The sequence below is a fragment of the Sturnira hondurensis genome, unplaced genomic scaffold (assembly GCF_014824575.4).
Source record: "Sturnira hondurensis isolate 20B ecotype Veracruz unplaced genomic scaffold, ASM1482457v3 Scaffold0018525, whole genome shotgun sequence".
Classification (NCBI taxonomy): domain Eukaryota; kingdom Metazoa; phylum Chordata; class Mammalia; order Chiroptera; family Phyllostomidae; genus Sturnira; species Sturnira hondurensis.
The window spans coordinates 1093021-1114024 of record NW_028091156.1 but is presented as its reverse complement, the minus strand read 5'-3'; positions in this window follow the sequence as shown (position 1 = coordinate 1114024).

The window sequence follows — 21004 nt, the reverse complement described above, 5'->3', positions numbered from 1 at the left end:
TCTAATCACTATGTTGTATACCCGAAACCCATATAATATTGTATGTCAACTGTAACTAAAAAAACTATAAAAATTAAAAATAAAAAAGCAAAATACAAGTCTTAGAGAGTTCCTGATTAATAATGATTGTATTTGAACAGCTATAAATGTCTTCAGATTCACAGAAGCAGTTTAAGCATTGTGGGCAAAACCGTGGTCCCTGACAGAGAAGAGATTTCATGTTCTGAGACAACTATATAAAGAAAAACACAAGAGGGACTTTGTCAAACATGCTTGTAGCAAGCCTTCTTGTTTTACCCGCGTGCACCAGTATAAAGTGGCCAGAGTCTACAGCAAAACAGAGATGTCGCTCAAGGCTATAACATCGGTCATTTCCCAACCCTTATTCTTAAATCTTGCTCGGAACCCTGAAATATGTAACAGATGAAAGTGGAGCTTATCTGATTGAAGTTGAAAGAGATGATTCCAGCAGTTCAACCTTCTCTGCATTCCTGTACCGATTTAAAGGAATTTCTGGAGATGGTCAGCACGAAGCTGAGCAGACAGCTGGCTGGAGTGGGCTGTGGGGGAGCTGACGACCAGCTCCCTGAAGCCCGACGGATTCTCACTGGGCCACTCTGTGATGGGAAGTTCAAGTGCAACACTCCTGTCTTTTTAAAAGCTCTGTATAGTTTGTTTACTCTTTTTTTCTCTTCTTCTTCTTCTTCTCTCTGACCAGGCTGTAAACTCTAAGGTGCATCAGAATCACGGGGGGAATTGGGGAGCTCATTGAAAATGCGGCTCCCCAGTTGCTATCCCCATGACTTCTCCTTCAGTGGGCCTGGGGCCCAGGCCATCTGTCTGTGGGTCTGAGGGGTCCTTCACGTGAATCCCGGACCCCTCTTTGAGAAACACTCCTCTGTACGGTCTAATTACACTTATGTATAATATTTCTTTTTATTTTTTAAATTTTATTTATTTATCGTTAAAAGGGAAGGGAAGGAGAGAAGGAGAGAAATATCAATGTATGGTTGCTTCTGGTGCATCCCCTGCTGGGAACTGGCTCCTGCTGGGAACTGGCCTGCAACCCAGGCATGTGCCCTGACGGGGAATCGAACCGCAATCTTTTGGTTCGCAGGCCTGTACTCAATCCACTGAGCTACACCAGCCAGGGCTTATATTTATTTCTCTGAATTTAATGTAATTTTAACCTTATTGATTGAAAAGGGGCTTCACATTTCAGTCTTACTGTTTATTCAAATTATGACTACTAATCCAGAAATCCCATAACGTGTGTTGAGTTGGGATGAGTCTAAAGGCTTTGGACCAAAATGAGAGCGTGTGGGCCTTATGAAGAGTACTTTGAGTAAGAAGAACTCTAATAAGTAACAAGTTGGAAAAACAGTAGTGAAGAAAAAATAAAAGGAATTTTCTTTCGTATGATGCGATTTGTCTATTTGAAGTCAACACGCTTAATGGTAAACACTAGAGACATTCACTTAAATATGTGAAGCGAACAGGAAAGGTGTGCACCCTGGAACCACGGTCATTCAATGTCGTTCTGGTAGTTTTGGCCAATCTAAGAGATGATTCAAAAAGTGAGTTTTATTATTGGAAAAGAAGAGATGTGTATCCTTCTTTACCTCCCTTTCTGCAGTTGCTATGTCTGTGTAGTCGGGAACCCCAAGAGAATCGACTGAAATGCTATTGGAAAGAATAAAAGAATTCGGTGAAGTGACTGGTTATAAAATCATTATTAAAAATAGATTTCCTGGCCCTGGCTGGTGTAGCTCAGTGGATTGAGCACGGGCCTGCGAACCAGACGATCGCGGTTCGATTCCCAGTCAGGGCACATGCCTGGGTTGTAGGCCAGTTCCCTGCAGGCCAACTACCAGCAGGGGATGCACAAAAGGCAACCATACATTGATGTTTCTCTCCCTCTCTCCTTCCCCTCTAAAGATAAATAAATAAATAAAATATTTTTTAAAAAAAATAGATTTCCTGTAAGCCAGTGACAAACACAATGGGAAAATGTCCAATTTAAAATAGCGCCCAAAGAATGTAAAATGTCTAGGTGTAAACAAAATAAGTAACATAAGGAGCCTTTTGGGAGAAAAGTAAAAGATCTCTCCTGCAGCACACACGAGGTTTGAGTGAATGGAGAGGCATGTCCTGTTCCCATCAGGAAAGCTCCAATGTTAAAACTCCGTCGATTTTCCCTAAATGAACCTATACATTTAACTCAGTTTCAACAAAACGTCCAAGAGAATTTCATTAGAAAATAGCACAGTGATTCCAAAAAAATCTGGAAAAGAAAGGGCATGCCAGTGTGAAGTATATGGCGATGACCACACGCAATCATAGGACAATAAGTGGATCCACAAATAGCTTTTAAACGGAACTTTAGCACTTAGTCCTTCTCTATTTCTGACTTTATAACGGAGAGCAACATTGCCCGTTTAATTTTCTTTTTACAGTTGGTAAAACCGAAGCACGGAAAGGCCAATTCTAACAGGCCGGTTCCCCCGAATCCTCCTGCGACCGCCCTGCTAGAGCAGAGCTGTCCCCACAGAAGCTCGGTTTTTGCTGCCCACCCTCTTCTTTTCGTCTTTTTCACTGCTCTTTTGATTCAGTGCCTGAGTCTCCCCCAGAAATCATGAAACCCTACCCAAACATTACTTCCTGCCTCGGTCATGATTATGCACAGATAGTGATTTCTGTTTCTTTTTTTGTCTAATTTCTACTTACTGATTTTAGAGAGATGGGGAGAGGAGAGAGCAATACCGATTCGTCGTTCCACTCATCTATGCGTCCATTGGTTGACTATTGTATGTGATCAGTGATGGAACCCCCAGACTTGGTGTATTGGCCCAATGCTCTAACCAACTGAGATCTTCAGCCAGGATGCATCTCTGTTTCTTTGATCATAGTTACAAATATCCCGGTCCCTGTCATTTCTATATGGCTCAACTCGCAATCTACTTTTATAGTCCTCTGCAAATCTAGGGCTGTTTCTACCTTCACCCATGTTGTCCTTGATCTACAGGAGAATAGAGTTTCCCCCCCCCAAAGTTATTTTCACAGGAATTTGGTGCTTTACCTCTGTTTTGTCATCTTACTCTCATTTTTCAGTTTTCATCCTGAAAAATCTGATTCATCGAGATAGCCAAAATTCTTGTCACGCCCGAAGAATTTGGTAATCGCCAAGAAAAGTGGTATGTCTTCCCCCAATGGTTTTTGAAATAACACTGTTACCGAAAGCACTAAATATTCTTGATAGATACGAACTGTCAGTTTGAGTATATTTTAACAATACTAATAATGAGAGCTTGCATTTGGTCATCATTCACCACGTAACGCTATTGCTCTCTAAGCACTTTATATACACCTCAATGCATGTAATTTCAATGGCCTTTGTTACTCACTTTCATTGATCATCCCCCATTACAGATGCGGAAACTGAGAGGTAGAAACAGTTCACTGAGGGTGGAAAAGCAAACAAACAGGAACAACCATGGCAAAACAGTTGCCAGATAACTGATCCGGCATGTATTTTTCTCCTTCTTGGCAGGTTTAAACTGGAGCAGTTAATGGTAACTTCAGTGCACGTCAAAGGCAGGAAATTGCAGAACATATCATCTCTTCAGACCTGTTATTCACTTTAAGTGCTGTGCTAATTTTGCATTTAAAAAACCCATCATTGGAAACGAAGCTCCTTTTCAATTTGAAAACTGTATCTGTGTATTATGTGGGACAGAGGTTAACCACACAGAAGTATACAAGTTCCCCCAAATTATCCTTCAAGTATTAGAAGAACTTGACACCAATATAAAATGCTTGTCAGGTTTCTTTTCTTTTTTCTCCCCTAGAAAATGATCTTCGCAAATAATTCACAGTGGAGGCCTCTGTCCAACCTCATGCGAGGGGTTGCCTTCCGAAGTCTTTCTGCCTGGCCGTCAGATTGAATTTCCACCCAATAGTGCTGCTGTGACCGGTCACGCGGGCCCTCCACCTAGCCATTTTTCCATTTCTTAGATGATATGCGCCTGGTATATAGTTGTTGCTCAGTACTACTTCCCTGCCTATTCAGTGTGAGAGAAGAATGGAAGAAGGGATCAATAACCTCATTCTTCGTTCACATAGCCCTCTGGTTCACAGTTTGTTAGGCCAGTGCTATCCCACACAGTTTCTACTACTTTTTTTATTCTTTGTTTTTAAGATTTTATATATTTATTTTTAGAGAGAGGGGAAAGGAGGGAGAAAGAGAGGGAGAGAAACATCAGTATGTGGTTGCCTCTCACATGTTCCCAACTAGGGACCTGGCCTGCAACCCAGGCATGTACTGTAGGCTGGGATCGAACTAGCGACCCTTGGGTTCACAGGCCAACACTCAATCTGCTGAGCTACACCAGCCAGGGAAGCTTTTCATTCTTAACGAGAGCAAATATTTCTCCTCTGTGACATTTAAAAGAAGACTTGAACAGAACCAAATTGTTTTCACATCACTAGAAGACATGTAAACAACCCAAAAATGAAGGCACAACTATTCTCCTTTAACAGCTTCAGGGAGAAAACCACCTCTTCCTTTTTCTCTGATCTCGCAATCCGCCTGGCTGGTACGCTATCCCAGCCAAAGGCTGGTGCGCTATCCCAGCCAAAGGCTGGTGCGCTATCCCAGCCAAAGGCTGGTGCGCTATCCCAGCCAAAGGCTGATGCAGTTCGTTACGTGAGATGCAAAGCCCACAGTCTCAGCCATGCTGTAGGTCTTTGCAGCCACTCTTTGGTCTTTTGCTTTGTTTTGTTTTGTTTTTCCTTTTCTCCCTTGGGCCTTAAAAACATTGCTTTAAAAGATTTTATTTATTTATTTTTAGAGAGAGGGGAAGGGAGAAAGAAAGAGAGGGAGAGAAACATCAATTGGTTGCCTCTTGTGCACCCCCAAGTGGGGACAGGGCCCCGCAACCCAAGCCCTAACTGGGAATTGAACTGGTGACCTTTTGGTTTGCAGGCTGGTGCTCAGTCCACTGAGCCACACCAGCCAGGGCTTAAAAAAACATGTTTTTAATTGAGGTATCATTACCATACAACATTATATTAGTTTCAGATGTACAACATAACGATTGGATCTATACAAAATGGCAAAAGGATCACAATAAATCTGGTTAACATCCATCACCACGTTATTACAAATTACTTTTTCTTGTGAGGAGGACTTTTATGCTCCACTCTCTCAGCAATGTTCAAATATGCGGTACTATCGTAGCCATGCCGTACATGACACCCCCTTTGATGCTTATACGATATTAGAATTATTTATCTTGTCATTGGAAGTTGGTACCTTTTAACCCCCTTCACCCATTTCACCCACCTCTGCCAACCACAGATGAGCCCCATCGATGCGCTTGGGGTCTTTGTTTGCTTCAGATTCCATGGAAAGTGGGATCATAAGGTATTTGCCTTTCTCTGCCTGATGTTTGGATGTATTTCATCAGCACAGTGCCCTCCAGGTCCATCCGTGTTGTAGCAAATGGCAAGATTCTGTTTTTATGGCTGCGTCATGTTTCTGTGTGTGTGTGTGTGTGTGTGTGTGTGTGTGTGTGTGTGTGGTGGGTCTTCCCCACCCATGCGTCCATCGGTGGACCCTTAGGTTGTGTCTGTATCTTGCCTACTGCAAATGACGCTGCGACGAACATGGGGGTACNTGGGATCATAAGGTATTTGCCTTTCTCTGCCTGATGTTTGGATGTATTTCATCAGCACAGTGCCCTCCGGGTCCATCCGTGTTGTAGCAAATGGCAAGATTCTGTTTTTATGGCTGCATCATGTTTCTCTGTGTGTGTGTGTGTGTGTGTGTGTGTGTGGTGGGTCTTCCCCACCCATGCGTCCATCGGTGGACCCTTAGGTTGTGTCTGTATCTTGCCTACTGCAAATGACGCTGCGACGAACATGGGGGTACGGACATTTTTTCAGGTTAGTGCTTTTGCTTTCTGCAGACAACACCCGGGAGTGGAATTGCTGGACCTCATGGTAGTCAGATTTTAAATTTTTTTGAGGAATCTTCATAATAATTATTTGGTCCTTATACCAAAAAATACTTGAAGTGACCCAATGCTTACCAGAGGTAACTAATCAGATATAAAATACTTTTGAAAATTTCTGAACTGTGGTTCTTAACCAGGGTGATTTTGCCCACGGAGGGACAGTAGGCAAGGTCTGAGAAAGGACAGCACCGCCCCCTCCCCCCTCCACACACACGCAGTGAAGGTATATCTGTCCCAAATGTTCACTGTGCTGAGGTTGAGAAACCCTGTTACTAGGTAAAGAATACATCAGTGATGGAAGGCGTGCTATTTCTCCACCTTTTTAAAAATGTCCACTCACATAGGTATACAGTAAGATTTAACAACAACAACAACAACAACACACACACACACACACACACAAACATTATAAGGATTCCAACTTAGAACGTTCTGAAAAATGTGAAACTTTGGAGAAACAGATCAGTGGCTGCCAGGGGTTGGAGGGAAGAAAGGATGAACAGGTAAAACAAAGAATACTTAGGGCAGTGAAACTACTCTCTGAGAGGCTGCAGCAGTGGATACATTGCCGAGATGCATTGACGCAAACCCATAGAAAGTGCACCCTAATGCAAGTTACGCACCCTGGGTGATGCTGATGTGTCAATATCGGTTCCTCAACTGTAACAAATGTAACTCTCTGCTGGGAGAGTGGATGGGAGAGGCGCACAAGGTACATGGGTGTATGGGAACTCCTTGTACTTTCTGCTCAACTTTGTTGTGAGCCCCAAACTGGTCTAAAAATAGTTTGTTAAAGCTAAGTGGGAAACAAAACAAAGTTTAAGGAACTTGGTGAATTTCCCACTCTGACATGTTATTTGAGAAAAACATTTAAAAAATTCACAACTCTTTTTTTTTTTAAATTCACAACTCTTTATAACTGAAACCTCCCTGTCACTATGAAATTCTGAAAGATGTCATTACTGAAGACAAGAGTCAAAGCCTGGGCCAGACAGTGGTCCCCATTTTATGGTCGAGGGAACCCTAGTTCTGTAGGATGTTAAGAGGATGTTGAAGGAAAATGTTTGGAAAACCCTGAGTTAAAGGAAGTAAAGCAGTTTTTGGTTACTGGTCTCTTTCCCCTTACAAAGAATCCCTCAGAACCCTCCAGATGTTAATGCCACTGTGAACCCCTAAAGCAGTTTGCTATATGCTGTGTTCCCCAAACTGCTCTGACCACAGGACCCTGTTCTGAAGGAACATCCGAAGCCACTATTTTGGACACTAATGGAGAAGCTACAGGGGAGTCACCCTGGCTGGTTAGCAACGTGCGCTTTGCGGCTCCGGTTTGATTCTGTCCCCTTGCTCACTTGGTTTGGTTGCTTCTCTTCATTCCTCCAACTCCATCATCTCCAAACATCACCCATTCCCCTAGAACTCAGACTGCAGTGCCCACTGTGGGCTGTCCCCAACAGAGGGACAGCGCATTGCTCAGTAGTTTCATCGCCTGGCTGGCAAAGAGAGCCTCACTCAGTGGCCTCCTGGCCCCATGCTCCACGGCTGGCTAGTCTTGGCTGAGTCACTTGCGCACTTATCCACTTCCAGCAAGCCCGGGTAGCCACCTTCCAGCCCTGAGCAGGCCTCAATGAGTCTGAGAGGGAGAGGCATCAGATTTCACTCTCTTCCTCTTGTAGGGGAAATTCAAGTCCTTTTTATGGGCTCCGGTGCAGTTTCTCAAGTCAGCTTCCCCAGGTTCCCTCCTGACATTCCACTCTTGATGACAGTGCAGGGGAGTTCCTGTGTTTTCTCGAGTGGGAGTGCTGGTGCTATTCTGGGCCTTTCTTTCCTGCTTGCCAGCAGAACAGGTGTTTTTCGTGGACCTCGAACGCTGCCAGGAGCCACGCCGCCTCCGGTTTTGTGTTCAACACTTGGGTTTTCCGGTGCTGCCAGAACCGGAGTTTAATTTCTCCATCTTTCCTTTCCCGTTGCTTGAAGAGATGGAGCAATCTGTCAGAGCGAGCCACAGCCTTCCATCTGTCTTTATAGGGGAAGAAGAATTTCAGGTCTTCATTTTCTTAGTATTTAACCTGGAATAACCAGTTGACCTGCTCCCAGAAGGATTTCCCCCAAAGACTGAATCATATTTGGATATGGAAGACAATTGCTACACCCACTTCTTCAAGCATATGGGAGCCTCTGTGGGCCAGGCACTGTGCAGGGTGCTGGTGATAAAGAGATAGGGGAGGCACAAGCCACACCTGGAGGCTGAAACAGACAAGGAAACAAGCAATTGCGTTAGAGGGAGAGGCGCCCACGAGGGACCCGGTGCGGGGGCAGGGGGGAGGATGCAGCCCTCCACCTGTGGACCTTGGGTGGGGCCCTAGGAACAGATGCCTTGAGCCGTTTCTAAAGAACTTTTGCCAGAACTCCAAGAAGGGTGCATTTCCTTCAGGTAACGAATTTGTATTTATTTTCAACACATCATATATAACACATTAATTGGGAGCAGTTTATTAATTTTCATCTTGAGATTTTAAGGATTCTTGCGAGATGGACGGCGGCCATTGCTGAAGTGCTCATTTTGTCAAAAGGAGCGAGAGAGGGAAGTTACAACAGAAACATCCATCAAGGTGTCTTAGGAACCAAAAGGTACCAAGCATTTGCAAAGATCGTACTCACTTTTGCATAGATTATTCTATTGGGGACTGACAAAAATCTTACAAAGTTGGTAGAAAGACTGTCAATGAAAGTTAACACAAGTATTAATGATAAACGAACGATACAAGTATTCGTTTCCACTGCTTCCCGAAGGTCTGTGGAATGACCAAAAAAAAAAAAGAGCAGAAACCTATAGGGTCAAAGAGAACAGTGAATCAGAGGCAGCAATGCAGTTTCTGAATATGGAAATTGCTCGAAGCACAGGTGGAGGCTCGGCAGACCCGGAAAGGCTCAGGATTTCAGCACCTGCCGAGTGGAGCTGGGAACAGAGGAGAGACTCCAAAGCCTGTCTAAGCCTCCCCATCGTGCCCCCTGCGCTCCTCCACACCGCCAGGTGGAAACTCCTAGCCCATCCTGGTCCCAGGAGTCCAGAGGCCCAGACTCAGGATCAGCGGACGGACTGAAACGCAGGAGCGAGGCAATGGGCTGAGAGCAACAGGGAGTCATGGGAAAGTGCCTACAGGCCCTGTCCTCACCTGTCCCCAGAGTGCTGTTCCTCAGGTGTGTCACAGCCTCACCCCATCCGAGGAAGACGAATGCTTCTTCCTGGGAGAAAATGTTCAGCTGCGATACCGAATTGCTGGCTGGGAAAGGGTGGCCTTGTCACCCCACAGCAAAGCTCATTTCCAAGCTTCAGTCCTGTTTCCTTTCAGCACTTCAGTTTGTCACTGACTAATGAGAGTGGCCGTGCGAGAATTACTGGGCACTTGAATGAAGACTCCCAGATGAAAAACACGAACTAAACCAAATCAACACACAGGAAAAAATGGGAGAAAACAAAGGCCGTGCAAGAAACGGGAAGCAACCTTCAGAGAATAATTGGTATCCTTAGGTAAAGTGATGACAAATTTCTTAAAGATTTTATTTATTTATCTTTAGAGGGGAAGGGAAGGAGAGAGGGAGAGAAATATCAATGTATGGTTGCCTCTTGTGTGTCCGCTGCCGGGAACTGACCTGCAACCCAGGCATGTGCCCTGACTGGGAACTGAACCTCGATACTTTGGTTCACAGGCCTGAGCTCAATCCACTGAGCTACACCAGCCAGGCCTGATGACAAATTTTTTAATGAGGAGATTTCCCATACTTCAGAAATATGCAGCAATAAGGAAATATTTTTATAACTAAAGGATTAACCCAGGTATTCCAATAGCCAACTAATAAATTTAAGAAATGGAACATAGAGAGGAGAAAGTTATCAAAGAAGTAATAGATGTCCCAGCATAGGAGACTAGATTCCAAGGACTTATCCAGAAAAAATAAATGAAGAAAACGTCTGCACTACATCATATCTTCATAATGTTTCAGAACACTGAAGATAAAGAGCAAGCACTAAAAGTTTCTATAACAGAACAACAAAAACCTAAGTCTCGCATTAAAGATTCAGGATTCAGAACGGCACTGAAGACTAGAAGACAGTGAAGCAATGCCCTCAAATTTTTGACAAAGAGTGTTTTTCAACCTAGAATGCTCTGCCTCACCCAACTATGAATCAAGTGAGAGTATAGAATAAAGACATCTTCATCCATGCAAGATCTCAAAACTTTCGCTTCCAGCTTACCCCTACCTTAGAGGCCCCTAGAAAATGTGCTCCATGGAAATGAGGACGTAACCCAAGAAAGCCTCGGACACCAGAGTCAGGAATGAGGAATCCATCGCAGGAGGCGGACGTAAGGGGCACCTGGAGCGTGCCAGTCTCCGCAGGAACGGGGCCAGGAGGCTCTAGAAGGGTGACGTCCGGGGAGAAAAGGACACCGATAGGTAGCCTACGTGATGTTTGACCAGGTCAAATACATTTTTAAAGATTTTATTTATTTATTTTCAGAGAGAAGGGAAGGGAAGGAGAAAGAGAGGGAGAGAAACATCCATGTGGTCCCCACATCAATGTGGGGACCCGGCCCCTCTACCCAGGCATGTGCCCTGACTGGGAATCGAACTGGTGACCCTTTGGTTCTCAGCCCGAGCTCATGCCACTGCGCCACACCAGCCTGGGCCATGTTGAATATCTTATTCAGGGCTTTTGCAATTCAGTTGGAGTGTGGAAACCGGTAGTGATAGTGATATGGGAAACTGAGCAAATGAGAAATCAAGTCGTTTAAGAAAGGGAATGTAATGATTATGCATACATTGGCTCAACAGAAAATAAGGCTTATGTATCAGTAGTAATAATTATAAGGCAAAAATTAAGTATTGGCTTAGCCAACATTTGGATATAATTATGTCTGGGTGACTGAGGAAGTTAGCAGTGGGAAGGTAGGGTGACATAGGTGTATGATACCTTCATCTTCCAAAATAGGAAGTCAAATTGTAGATGTACGAGATGGATAGCAGTATGAGCATATTAATTCTTAGGGAAGAAAGAGCTAAATAGGAAAAGAAGCAGCTAACGGAATGGGAAGAGGTTGCTCTCAGAAGAACGAGCCTGGAAGATGAGTGAGGGCGAGAAGCGCTCAGGATCTGTTTTTGTGTAACAAATCGCCCCACATAGGATGGCTTTGAACAATGACAATCATTTCGTTGATTATCTCTCATGGTTTCTGTGGATCAGGATTTCAGGAAGGGCTCTGCTGGGCAGTTTGAGTGACGGTCTCTCAAGATGTTGCCCTCAGATGCAGGCAATGGAGCTGGACCTGGGCCAGGCATCTCTCTCCCTCTCTCTCTCTCTCTCTCTTCATGCAGTCTCAGGGCTTCTCTATAACATCTCTCCAGATAAATTAATTTGGCTTTTTTCATGGCATGGTGACATCGAGGTAGTTGGACTGCTAATGCGGCAGCTCACAGTTCCAAAGGCGAGTGTTCCAAAAGAATAAGAAGTCAAATAGCATCGTTGACAGTTAATTTTCTGTGTCAATTTGAATGGGTCATGGACTGTCCAGGTATTCAGTTGAACAAGGTTTCTGCGTGTGTCGGGGGTGCGGGTGTGAGGGGTTTCTGGAAGAGGTTAGGCTTTGCTTCGGTAGAGGGAGTGCTGTAGATTGACCCCTTGACGTGGGCGGGCGTCATGATGTTCACTCAGGGCCTGAGCAGGACCAAGAGGCAGAAGGAGGAGGACTTTGCCCTCTGCCTGACCTCTTGCACTGGGGCATCTATTTTCTCCTGCCCTCCGTGTTCCTGGTCCTCGGGCCTTTAAACTACACTCACAGCACCAGCCTTCCTGAATTCCCAGGTTGCAGAGGGCAGATGTGGAAATTCTCAGTTTCTGCAATTGGGTGAGCCAATGCCTTATAATAAATCTCTCTCTCCATATATGAGTTAAATACATATATACTTATCATATATATAACTTTTTTCGTATAATATATAGAGTAGTATGGAAAAGTTTATACATAACTTTCTCCATGCTACTCCGTCAGTCAAAGGCCAGCAGTCACGAAGGCCACGCGGGTTAGAGGGCAGGAAGTGCAGATGCCGCCACTCCCTGGGAGAATGTCAAGGTCTCCTTAGAAAGAGTATTATGGGATGGGAGAGATCACTGTGGCCATCTTTGGAAAATATAGTCTGTTATAGGTGGGGAATTGCTGTTTTTTCTGATAAGCCATCTCATTATTTGGCTAATTAAACAATGTGCATAGGTTATTTTTATAAAAACACAAATTAAGTGTTGAGGATACTCTCGTTGTCCTTTAGCAAGTGAGTGAAGGAAATGTCCTCAAAGAGGCGAAGAGGATGCTCCAGATGGGGCGGGGACATGAGCCAGAGCTCTTTGCTGCTAACCAGATGACGAAGGAGAGTCACTCTCGTTCATATTAACGACCATAGCCCACCGCAGTTGCAGCGGCTAACCAATGGGCTGGCTCTCCAACCTCAGCATTTATAGCCTGATCTCTTAGCCTGCATACTGGTATGGACGTTGAATGGAAATCATCAGAACTCAACTAAGCAAAATCAAAGCAATGACACCGTGCTGTCTAACATGATCGCGTCAGGCGCCCAAGAAATGATTGTGGTTTTTCAGTTGGTAGACCCTAGAATCAGTTACACTCAGTGTCCTTCGGGGTGGTCGGGCCTTGCACTTGGACTTTTCAATGCCCACCGAACACACACACACTCACACACACACACACACACACACACACACACACACACACACACCTGCCAGGCTAAAACACAGAATGAAAAACAAATTCTTTTAAATAAGGCTCTGCCTGGATTAGTAATGCTACCCTTGCTCATTTACTAAACATCTGCCCTGCACAAACCACCAAATTGTCCAGGACAAGACGTTGAACTTGGGCCTGTGATTGCTCAAGGAGTGAGTTATCAGTCCCCAAATCTGTTCCAGTTCAGGACATTGTGACACTTGATCACTGACTCACTCCTTCTGAGCACTTGCTGCTACTCCCAGACCACAACCAAGGATTAAGACATCACTGCTGGGTGGCCAAGTATATTGGTCAAACTTGAACCTGATCTATGAAACACGAAGTCCAGATGCAGAATATTTATATGGGAAAGCATGTGGATTATTCCAGAGATCCTCACAGTTATACACAGAAGCAGGTGATGTATTGAAAAGGGTGGGACTAGGAGGACAAAGCTGTCACAGGTCAAGTTTTCCGGCTTGGGTCCTGTTTTTGCTTCCCATGGCTGGGATAACAAATACAAACCTCGTGTCTTAACACAACTCCATTACCTTACATTTCTGGAGGTCAGAAACCTGACAGGGGCCCAGAGAGACTACAGTCAAAGTGTTGCAAGGTGGTGCAAGGTGAATCTTCTTTCTGGAGGCTCCAGGAAGGATCTCTTTCTTTCCCTTTTCCAGCTTTCAGAAGTTACCAGCATCACTTGGTTCAGGGCCACCCTCCTCCACGTTCAATGCCAGCAGTGGTAGACTGAGCCTTTCTCACTTACCTCTCTGACCCTTCCATTGCCACATCCCTTTCTCTGAACACAGTCAAGGAAGGTTCTCCAGTTTGTAAAGTCTCATGTGATTTCAGTGACCCACCTGGATAATCTGATACGCTCTTCCCATCCCAAAGTCTGTAACTTTAATCACATCTGCGAAATTCCTTTTGCCACCTAAGGTAACGTAGTCACAGGTTCCAGGAACGAGGGCTTGCTCTTATTCCACCTAAGAGCAGAGTTTATCCAACTGACCCATTGGTGGGCTGTGAAATTAATTTAGTGGAACACTGTCCGTGTTTTTCTTTAAAAGGGAATAGAGCCAGGCCACTGTGGCTCGGTGGTTGGGCATCAACCCATAAACCAAAAGATCGTGGGTTCGATCTCCAGTCGGGACACATACCGAGGCTGCTGGTTTTGTCCCAGTCAGGGCATGTGGGAGAGGCAACAGATCTATATTTCTCGGTCACATCGATGTTTCTCTTCCTTTTTGTCTCCCTCCCTTCCCTTCTCTCTAAAATCAATGAGCATGTCCTCGAGTGAAGATCAAATTAAAAAATTAAATGGAATAGAAATTAATAGAGTATGATGCATTTAGTAAGTATCAATGTTTCATAAAACCTCAATTTAGTTTTTATGCATTAGTGATATAAATATGGATTTTTATGAATTGCGATAGAAAATGTATTTCTTAGTGAAGGTCATGAGCAAAGCGTTTGAAAGCCATTGACTTAGACAAGAGGATGGTGAGAGTGTTAAGCAAAATGGAACACAATGTTAACAGCTAACATTTCCTGAACATTTGCCACAAGCGGTCCTGCTCTAAATGCATACCGTTCATTAACTTGTGGTGTCTTTCCAAGCACCCAACGCGGTGAACACTGCCATTATCTCCGTGTTGTGAATGAGGACATGATGAGGAACTTAAGTCATAGTCTTTCCTGTGTGAACTAAAGTCACACAGCTAGATCAACACCAGGCAGTCCAGCCCCCAGCCCCCGGGACTATATGCTGAACACCCCTCTGCAGTGTCTAGAAGCTCCCAGGGCCCGAGGAGGAAGGTGATCTCGCTATCCCGTTACCCTAAGAACCATTGCTTATGCAGAGTATACTGACTAAAATAGGAAACCCCAGCTACTGCAGAGCAGAAAACCAACTTCCTGCGTAACTCCAGGTGTGGGTGTGTGCTGGGAAAAGAAGGGGAAGGTCTCTCAGCCCGAAGTCTGCAGTGAGCTCCCCGCTACAGGCTGATAGCCCGAATGTCAGCCTGGGAGTTAGTGGGTAAATGGGACATACACCATTAAGACGAATATGCAGGAAAGTAAAGTGATTTCCTTAGAGGGGATGGGAGGGAGAAAGAGAGAGAGGGAGAAGCATGGGCCGGTTGCCTTTTGCATGCCCCCAATTGGGGACCTGGCCTGCAATCCAGCCATGTGCCCTGACTGGGAGTTGAAGCTGTGACCTTTCAGTTTGCAGGCCGATGCCCAATCCACTGAGCCACACCAGCCAGGGCCTAGACAGCCTCATATTTTTGATGTTCCCTTCTCTTTATAGTGCTTCCTAATGTTTTAGTGTACAGTACCTCTTTTTTTATCTGCCTCCATACATTATAAAAAGGCTGAAGTTTATTCCATGGAAAATGGAAGAAGAAGTGAGAAAACATGACCACCTTTCAAACTAGACAGTGGACAAACGGTGTGTGATTCCTTTTTGAAGTGAGGTGTGTAATCCCTATGCTCAAGATGCCCAGAAGGTTTCGAGACGGGCAGCGAGTCCTAGGGATTCTAGGGCACTAAGTGTCATGCATCTTCTGCGAAGCTGGCCTGTCCCCAGTGTCCCACCTCAGACTCAGGTGTAACTCTTTTCTGAGACTTGGATGTTGTCAAGATATAAACATAGCAAAATCCGCCTAGACGTGTGGGACCAAGAGCTAGAAACGAACAGCTGAAAATAGTTGGTAAAACCCAGAAAAGAAATGGAGGAAACTGTTGTCAATTCTGGTGACAGAAAATCGGGAAGAAATGGCTGTTGACAAGAGGAAAGAGAAGAGAGGGTGAGCGTGAAGGAGACTCTCCAATAATAGGAGGCACGGTTTGTGGATGTCTTGTGTAGCACATGGGGAAAGCCCTAAACAAACACTGTATTATTGTCGATGTCTTATTTCGAGTTAGCAAACGTTAACGGAGCACGTAAGTGCTAGCCGCCTGGGATATAGAGATCAGTAAGACCTATCTAGTTAAAGCACGTTTTACACACCAAGGGTAAGTGGGATTGAATATTGAGTGTGTTTCATGTTTTACAAATCCAAGGGCACACAGTTGTGTCTTACCCAGAGTAGGCACTCTATGAATACCTACTGAATTGGAATATTGGAGCTGGATAGGACCTGGTGCAAAAAGTGCTTAACTGTTTGTGCATTCAGCCAACAAAAATTTTTATTGTGCTGAAATATCCATGACATAAAGTTTACCATTGAACCATTTTACGTATGCAGTTCAGTGGCATTAAGTATGTTTACATTGTGTGACCAACCCCCCTCCATCTCCAGAAGTTTTTCATCGTCCCAAACTGCAACTCTGTCCCCATTAAACAGACACTCCCCCGTTCAGCAGATTTTTATGTATTCCTTCATTCAACAACTGTTTAACGAGCACCTACGACTCCGCGTGATCCTCCACGTTGTGGGAGGTCTGGGTTACAGAAGGAATGGACAGGACAGGTGCGCTCCACCCTCCCAAGGGTGCAGTCTGGGGAGGGAGGCTGGCAGACCAGGAGCCACAGGTAGAGAGCTAAGGTTTGCTCACCGATGCCCCGACAGCAGGCCCTTGGCACAGACAACGTTCCTGGAGGTAGGAAGACTCCGTCTGCGGGACAGAGCTGGGCCAGGGCACCACCAAGCTTACCTTGAGACCTGAAGCTTGAGTTGGGGGTGCTGGCCAAGAGTATTTCCAGCACATGGATGGACCCCGAGGCAGGCCCTGGGAACTGATGGGTCCCCCCGCCCCCCCAGCGGGGCTCACAAAGCACAGAGAAACCCGAGGTAAGCCTGCAGAGGCGGCAGGAGCCACCTCCTGGGAGGCCCAGGGTGGGTCTCTATCCCCATGGCAGTGGGAAGCTACTGACCAGCGTTTAGCGGGGCCTTTGAAGCTCTGTCACTCCAGTGTGAGTGTTAAGGACGACGCGCTTCTCGACCCTGATGAGTTTGCAACACTTCTGTTTAAGTGATCTTCCTAAAACTCAGACCTGATCATGCCATCTCTCAGCTTAAAATTCTTTGGTGCCCTAGTCCTCACTGTTTTAAATCAGTGGACGAAGCTCCAACTTCTTCACTCGCTGGGTTCTTTTTAATCTGCCTCTTGGCTTCCTAGAACCATTCTCTACGCTTACCCCAACCCTGGTCCTGCCCCCCAAACTTTATGCTTCAGCCACATTGAATTGCAGCCATGTGAGTAACTCTCATGAATATGCCTTCGCGGAGGCTGTTCCCACTGTCTGGATCGGGCTTCCCTCTCTCTCAGCCCTGCTCACTTGAAGACTCAGCCCAGTGCCTCTTCCCCACAAAGCCCATCGCTCTCTTCCCCACACTGAATATGTGCCTCTATCAAAGCACATATTACTCTGATAATAGAACTGTTGGTTTTCCTGTCTCTTTCTCCTGTGCTGTATTCTATAAAATCTTGCTGGAACAGAGCATGTCGGTTTTGACTTTGAAACTAACGATGCAAATTTATTGGTGCAGGAGAAGGAGCCTGGCAGGGGGGTCAGGCAGCTGTGGTCCGGGATCTCAGCTTTACAACATATTTAGCCTCGTCCAGCTCCTTCACCCCTCTGATCCTCAGTTTCTGTGTTTATAAATCGTGACTAATAACTCCTACATTGTGCGATTGCTATGCAGATTAGAGATGTTCGGTACAAAATGCCTAGCACAGTGGCAGGTCCTTAGCAGGCACTCAATCATTGGCAGTTAAGAGCACAAACAAATGAATCAGGACAAAACACAGCAGTCTTAAAAGACAGTTCATCAAAATGTGCTTGGCTAGAGCAAAGTGAGAGCAGGAAAGAGGAGAGTTCGTGTACACACAGAGCATGCACAGTGCCTAGGCCATTAGGACAACGCAGGAGGTACTTTGTTGGACTTTCTCCCCCTAAACCCCTAACAGCTTTTTAAAACACTGAGATGTAATTGACATATGCTATATTCATTTCAGGTATGTGAGGTAATGATTCGAGATTTGTGTACATTGTGAAATGGTCACCACAATAATTTTTTTTGTGATGAGAACCTTTAAGGTCTACGCTGTTAACAAGTTTCAGACATACAGTGCAGTATTATTTATTGTAGCCACCACGCTGTACGTTACACCCCTGTGATTTATATTCCTGGTGGCTTTTAATGAAGGGCTTGTCAGCTGGCAGAAGTATGCAAATGATTGGCGGTTCTGTATGTAGAATAATGAGTATGATACAAGATCGTCCTAGCTAATTACTGTTTACTGGCAAATGTCACATACTGGCTTCTTAAGTGCGTATGTGAGGCTTTGTTTTGTTCTCTTTTTTTTTTCTGTGTGAGTGTTTGTGGGTGGGCTAGCATGTGTACCAACCTGCACCGTGGGCCCCTACTGACAATGGCTGAGCAGGCGGTCAAAGCAGCCAAGTGGCCAGTTCCCCAGGCAGCTACGCTAATGCCTCAGCAGCCTCTTGGTGGTAGGTTGCTTTTCCTCCAAACTGCAAGCCCCTGCGTGTCTGGGACTGTCATTCATATCTTTTTTCCCTGCACATAGTATTAGTACTTGGTACCTAACAGGTGTTCAATCAAATATTTGTGAAGTAGAGAAATCGATGAATTGGGAATTGACTATGCATGTATATGTCTATAACACACAAATACACACTTTTACTCTCGTTCTTGGGACCAGCTTTCCATTTAATTTGACTAGCTACCTGTGGCTTAGGGGCTACTGTATTGGTCAGCACGGGCCACAGTCTGTTACCTATGTCATCACTATGCATTTTTCCAAATCAGTCAGCTAATAGGTCCTGCATGACACTTTTTGAGGGTGCTTATCTGGAGTTGGAAGACTTTCTTAACAGTTTAATACCACCTTCTAATTAAACTCAAAAGTGTTTATCAAGCATCTGGGACTTAGCAATATTGCTAGGAGTGATGAAGAATGTAAAGTCCCTACCTTTGTGTTCTAACTCTCCAGCAGGGAAATGGATTCGGAGACAAGGAATATGAGAGAAACAGACCATACAGCCTTGGGCATGGCTACTCGTAAGATGAGTATGAAGTTACTTGTTATGTATTTATGTATTTATTTTGCAGGTGTTAGGTCAAGAAGATTCTGGAAATTAAATTTTATTATCACGGCTTCTACTTGATTTTTGGAGTGCTCTCTCTTAGAATGAAGAATTATTCAGTGTGCATCAGGGTTGCGGCACACTTCTCAAGTTTTTAGAGGACCTTTTTCATTACTGAGCATCTTGTTTCCCACACACTGCTGCTGTCTCGGAGAACGTGGATCGAAGACACTGCGCAGGCGCTGGAAGTCTCACGTCTGCCTTGCTCCCTGCTCTCGAGGAACTTAGACCACCTATGAGAGGGCGTGTGGAAGGAGAGAGCTTAGGAGGCCGTGATCACTTCCACCTCATTCTTGTGCAGGATGGTCTTGTATTTTCTTCATGCTTTTCTACCAGGGTCTGGGATACTGGCCAGGCACTGGTAACACGTGATAGTGTAGACTTCATAAACTACTCATCGCTCAACCTGCCTTTGTGTAAGATAACTTTTGGTAAATGCCATCAGTGTTCACCTGGTAAATATTTCAGTTATCAGAAAAGCCTGCCCCGGCTGGTGAGACCCAGTGGATTGAGTGCCGGCCTGTGAACCGAAAGGTCACTGGTTCGATTCCCAGTCAGGGCACATGCCTGGATTGTAGGCCAGGTCTCCAATTGGGGCCGTGCAAGAGGCGACCGATTGATGTATCCCTCCCACATTGATTTTTCTCTCCCTCTCTTTTTCCATCCCTTACCCTCTCTCTAAAAATGAATAGATAAAATCTTTAAAAAAAAAGAAGGAAAGCCCTGATATCATACTATTAACCACAATTCTAGTTTCCCTGAAATTTTCTCATGGGTACATCTTATTCTACAGAAGTTACATAATTTATATGAAAACAGAGAATCATAACATCAAAGATAAGATGATTCAAATTGAAACCATTTACTTCAAAACTTTTAGCCCATTGTGGCACCCAATTTTCATGGAAGTTGGGAGCGTTTCATACCACTTAAAATTCAAAAAGTATGGCATACCGTTCAAATTTCAGGTCTGCTAATTAATTGTAAAATGCTTTGAGACTCTAATGCAAAGTTTTAAATATAACAAGTAAAATCTAAATATGAATAATGATTCTTTAAAATTTTAACAGTGCTCCCCCCTTACCCCCTCATTTACAGCTTGGAGTCATCAAAAAAGAAATTCACAGAAGGTTGTCAGTGAAGGGACCCCCACAAATCTGGTCTGTCAGTCAGTGAAGGGACCCCCCACAAATTGGGTCTGCTCTGCTGGATTTACAGATGTAGACACTGCCCTCCAGAGAGGGCATGCGGTTCACCAAAGGTCGCACAGCTGGCTCAGGAGGACAGCCCTGGGCCTAGAATTAAAAATCTGGACTCTCCTGTGTAGACTTCATATTCACTTTTCCCCCAGACTGGCATCTTACCGCAAACAACTCATTGATCTTACAAAATAGGTAACGATAATTTCCTAAATAAGCTTTTCCTAACAGAATCACAGATTTTCTTATGTTCATGAACTTGCTTCGTGTATCTAATGAAGACTACTATTTATTGAACTCTTCCTGTGTATCCAGCACTGTGCTCCGGTTTATATCCATTACCTGCCTGTATTTTCCCAATAACCTCATGAGGCAGGTTTTATATATACCGTTTTGTATATGTGTAAACTCAGGCAAAGAGAGGTAAGTAGCTCGTGCAAGATCACACAGCTGCTACGTGGTGTACTTGGGACTGCAAAGCAGGTCTGATTTTTAAACTTGTACTTTTAACCTGAACTTGATACATGCTCCCTTCCAACTGGGGCTTTCCTGGTTGTCTCTTTGAAAAGGTACTTTTAATACATAATAATTTGGAGGTTATCTGTACTTCTCGCCTCTTTGCAAGAAGTTTCAAAAATGTACCTCAGCACATTTCTTGCTTCTTTCATTAATTTCTGTTGGGCTTGGTTATATTACACTAAAAAATCTAGTTAAATGGAATAATATCTTGAGTCCTTTGAATTTCGCATTCCTATCAGTTCATGCCTCTTCACTGCTGCTGAGCTTGCTATGTCCCCCTTCTCACGGAGGCAAAGCTGAAGTCCTTACACAACCACCTGCAAGGTAGCTGGCAACCTGTACCTCCCCTCCTTTTGCTCGACACGGTGCTCT